We start from the raw sequence: 5538 nt of genomic DNA, 5'->3' as shown, positions 1-5538 counted from the left end.
AAACTTGATCAAGATGGCTTGTCTTGGTGATAGCTCGGATGAGTTCGAACATGGGTCATCTCGGATGAAAAAGTAGGTCCACCGGAGCTAAAAATAGAAAAACCTTGTTAACACTCTAGCGGTCACATTTTTGAACCAATCATCATCAAACTTGGTCAGAATGCTTGTCTAGTCAATTGCTTGGATGAGTTCGAACATGGGTCATCTCTGATGAAAAACTAGGTCCACAGAGAAGCTAAAAAATAGAAAAACCTTGTGAACAAATGTAGTGGTCACATTTTTGACCCAATCATCATCAAACTTGGTCAGGATGCTTCTCTAGTTCATAGCTCGGATGAGTTCGAACATGGGTCATCTCGGATGAAAAAAAGTAGGTCACCGGAGCTAAAAATAGAAAAACCTTGTTAACACTCTAGCGGTCACATTTTTGCATCAGTCATCATCATCAAACTTGGTCAAGATGCTTGTCTAGGTGTGAAAGCTCGGATGAGTTCGAACATGGGTCATCTCGGATGAAAAACTAGGTCACAGGAGCTAAAAATAGAAAAACCATGTTAACACTCTAGAGGTCACAATTTTGCCTCAATCATCATCAAACTTGGTCAGAATGCTTGTCTAGGTGATAGCTCGGATGAGTTCGAACATGGGTCATCTCGGATGAAAAAGTAGGTCACCGGAGCTAAAAAATAGAAAAACCTTGTTAACACTCTAGCGGTCACATTTTTTGCATCAATCATCATCAAACTTGATCAAGATGCTTGTCTTGGTGATAGCTCGGATGAGTTCGAACATGGGTCATCTCGGATGAAAAACTAGATCACAGGAGCTAAAAATAGAAAAACATTGTTAAACACTCTAGTGGTCACAATTTTGACTCAATTGTCATCAAACTTGGTCAGGAAACTTGTCTAGGTCATTGCTGGAATAAATTGAACATGGGTCATCTTCGGATGAAAAAGTAGGGTCAACAGGAGTAAAAATAGAAAAATCTTGTTAACACTCTAGTGGCTTCTGTTTTGTGATCCAAATATTCTGTTAATTGGTCTGAAAGTTTGTTTTGAAATGATTTCTAAGTCAAGTTCGAACATGGGTCATCTTGGATGAAATACCTAGTAACACACTTTCGCCCAAATATGGAAAAACCTTGTTAACATTTCCTAAGTGGGTCACATTTTCGGACCCAAAAATTATCATCAAACTTGGGTCAGGATGCTTGTTTGTGAAAGGTAATTGCTTGGAATGAGTTTGGAAATTGCAATGTGGGAACTAGATCGCCGGAAAGCTAAAAATATAAAAAATCTTGGCTAACACACCTAGTTGCTACTGGTTTTGATCCAAAGTACTCCGGAAATTGGTCTGAAAGTTTGTTTTGATGATTTTCTAGGTCAAAGTTTTGAATATGTGTCACCGGGGTAAAAAACAAAGGTCCCCACGGGTTTCAAAAAAAATGGAAATTTCCTTTTTAACCCTTTTGTGTCCAATTTTTTGACTCCCGCCCATGAGATTTTGGTTTTCAGAAGTTTGTTTTTAGGAAATTTTTTGGATGAATTTTTTATTAATTTTTAGGGTGAGCGTTTCTTAGGGCCCAAAATTAAGGGGGCCTTTCCTTGTTTTTAAATAATTTGCCGGAAAAAATTTTTTGGCTTTTGGGTTTGGGTTTTTGTATTTTTAAGGTTTTTTCTATGGCGAACCAGGCTTTTTTTTTTTTGTTTAAAATTTTTCTAGGTAACATTTTAACCTTTTTTTTTCATGGCAAGGCTTTTTTTTGGTTTCTAAATTTTTTAAAGGTACTTTTAAAATCAGGGGTTTTCAAAATTTTTGGGGGGTTCTGAATTTCTGGGTTTTTTTCTTTTATCAACGGGTTTTGCTTTTTTTGGTTCGGGATTTTAAGGGTACTTATTTATTGTGACCCTTGTTTGTGTTCTGGGGGATTTCTTGGTAGCCTTTAATGCACCAGCTTGTTTCGGGTTGCTGTTACCTAAAGGTATTTTCATAATGCGACCGGCTTGTTTTGGTTCTGATTTCTAGGTACATGTACTTTTATCATGTTGCCGTTCAGCTTTTTTTTGTTCTTGATTTCAAGGTAAACTTTTATCATGCGGTCAAATTGTTTTGGTTCTGATTTCCTAGTTCTTTTATCAAGCGGCCTGCTTGTTTTTGGTTCTCGATTTATAGGTACTTTATTTATGTGACCAGCTTGTTTGTGTTCTGATTTCCTGGTACCTTTATCAATGCGACCAGCTTGTTTCGGTTGCTGTACTAAGGTATTTTCATAATTTTGCGACTCAGCTTTTTTTGGTTCTGATTTCCCTAGTACAATGTATTTTATTTCATGCGGTAAAAGCTTTTTTTGTTTCCTGATTTTCAAGGTTACTTTTAATTTTCTTTGGCGGCCAAAATTTGTTTTTTTGTTTTCTAGGATTTTTACCAAGGGTGCTTTTTTTGGGGTTTGTTTTTTAAAAAGGTATTTTTTTTTTGTAAAGGGTTTTTTGTATTTTTGATTCTTTGGTCCCTTTTTTCAAACGAACCCTTGTTTTCCGGTTTGGGGGTGGTTCCCTAACAAATTTTTTCAAAATTTTTGCGGCCAAACTTTTTTTTTTGGTTTCTGTTTTTTTTCTATTTTGCCTTTTTTCTTTTGGGTGGACTAGCTTTTTTTTGGGTTTTTTGTATTTTTTTTGGTACTTTAAAATTTTTTTTTTTGCGAAGGGCTTTTTTGGGTTTTTTATAGCAAAAAAGGTCCTTTTTAAAAAATTTGGGGGCCCGGGGGTTTTTTTTTGGTTATAATTTTGGAAATTTTTAAAATTAAAAAAGGGGTAAGGGTTTTATTTTTTTGGTTTATACTTTTTTGGTTTTTTATAAATTGCGAAAAAAACTTGTTTTCCCTTTTTGGATTTCTTGGTGCTTTTTAAAAATTTGCAAAAAATGTTTAATTTGTTTTGGTTTGTTTTATATTTGGGAAAAATTTTCCCCAAAATTGGGGACTTTTTTTTTGGGTTTTCATTATTTTTTGGTTTTTTTTTTATTTTTGGCATGTTGTTTCCCTTTTGGGTTTGAAAAAAAAATAGGGGGTTTTAAAGGGGTTGGGGGAACCTTTAGCCTTTTTTGTTTTTTTGATTTTTTTTAAGGTAATTCCCTATGAGGGCCCCCAAGGGGTTTTTTTTTAATTTTTAATGATTTTTAAAATATTGTTTTTTGGAAACTTTTATAAAGGGGGCCGGTCAGGGGATGGTTTTTGGGGGTTAGTATTAAGTCCAGCTTTTTTATTTTCCTTTAAAAAATTTTAAAGTAAACTTTTAAGGAAATTTTGGGGACTTTTTTTGGTTTTGGGTTTTTGGGGGGGCAATTTTTTCATAAAGGGTTTTCTTTCAAAACCCGAAGCCACCCCCTTTTTGGTTTCCCCCTTTATATCAAATGTCCCTTTTTAATGGGGGGCCCACCAAAAAATGTTTTTAAAAAATTTTTTAAATTTAATTTTTCCCAATTATTTTTTTAAAAAATTTTGGGCGGGCGGGGGTTTTGTTATAAAAAAATTTATAGCTAAAAAAGCTTTAAATAAAGTACTTCAAAAAGGGGCCCAGCATTTTAAAGGGGCCCAAATTTTTTTCCATTATCATTATATCTAAAGTTTTGAATTTTATGGGGAAACCAAGGTTTTAAAAAAAACTTATAACTAACAAAAAGCAAAAATTCAAAGGGAATTTAAAAAGGAAAAAGCCGGGGAATTTATATAAAGCCGTTCAAATAATGCAACCACTTCTTTTATTCTAGATCAACTTCAATTATTTCCTTCTTTTGCCTGGCACCAATGGCCTTTTATCGTACCTTTCATAATTAAAGCCCCCTAAAGTAACAGTTTTTTATTCGCCATTCTGCATATTTAAAGAAAATTGAGTCACTTTTGAAAAAGTTCAACCTTGGGTTATACTGTACTTCCTGTACTAACCAGTACTGGTGCCACATTATTTAAATGTGGCAGGTATTTATTCCTCAGTAAGGTTTTTCAAAAACAGGAAAAAAAACGCAAAAAAGATAATTGTGTACAAGATTACTAGGACTCAAGATATGAAAAAAAAACGTACATTTTGTTGTAATACATATGATAATAAAACATTGATTTGTGTGTTATGTCACAAATTTGTAATTTTCATTTTAAATATAGACGATGCTATTTACAAAAAGCTAGGAGCATTTAATTCATAAAGTTGACAAAAATTGCTGAAACATATTATTAGGTAGTGGCCAGTTATGTTGAATTATTAAATAGTAGCATAGATATATAACAAAATGTACTCATACATAGTAATGGCCTTCACTTTATATTGTTAACATTGTTTGTTCTCCCATCACTATACAATTACAAATTTTTTACCTCCCACACTTATAGTAGTGGCACATATTTTATCTCCCCGCAATATATATGGTATATATTTATTCTTCCCTTCATATATAATGTTACCTATTTATCCCACCACACTTCAAATTACGTACATATTTAATCTCCCCTCATTATTAATAAATGCACACTCACTTCTCCCTTCTCTATATTTATATACATTTTATCTCCCCTCACTTTAAGTAAATGTACACATTTATCTCCCCTACTATATAATGTACAATTTTATCTCCGGTCCTTTTAATGGTAACATATTTAACTCCCCACAAAATGAGTATGTTAACAGTATTTTATCTCCCCTCAGTGTATTATATATACATTTTTATCTCCCCTCACTGTATTTTCACAATACATATATATTATACTCCCCCTCACTATATAATATATATATTATCTCCCATCACTATTTAATGTACATATTTACCCCATCGCCCACCGGCATCTCCGTCCCACTCACTATATTATTACATATTTTTATCTTCCCTCAATATTTTATATACATATATATCTTCCCCACTATATGATATACATATGTATCTCCCCATCAATATACAATGCACATATTTATCTCCCGCTCGATAAAATAATGTACATATTATCGCCCTTCACTCTATTATGGTACATATTTATCTCCCCTCACCATATAATGTACATATTTATCTCCCTCACTTTATTATGTACATATTTATCCTCCCTCAATATATAATGCACATACTATTCTTCCCTTCACTATATTATTTTCAATATTTATATTCCCTCAAAAATAAAATGTACATATTTTATCTTCTCTCACTTTAAATTTGTACATATTTATTTCTCCCCAAACTATATAATGTTCTCATATTATCTCCCTCATTATGATAATGTACAAGATTTATCTCCGCTCAACTTGATAATGTACATAGTAAAACTACATATTTATTCCCCTCACTGTAATATATACATATTTATCTCCCCTCACTATATCATATACATATTTATCTCCCCTCGCTTTATTATAACATATTTATCTTCAATCAATATAAATGTACATATTTATCTCCCCCTAACTACTATTATATACATTTTTATCTCCCCTCACTACATTATGTCATATATATCTCCCCTTAACTATATAATATACATATTTATCTTCCCTCACTATA

Source organism: Ruditapes philippinarum, unplaced genomic scaffold, assembly GCF_026571515.1.
Source record: "Ruditapes philippinarum isolate M1 unplaced genomic scaffold, ASM2657151v2 ctg7040_1_1_1_1, whole genome shotgun sequence".
Classification (NCBI taxonomy): Eukaryota; Metazoa; Mollusca; class Bivalvia; order Venerida; family Veneridae; genus Ruditapes; species Ruditapes philippinarum.
This window is presented reverse-complemented; position numbering follows the sequence as displayed.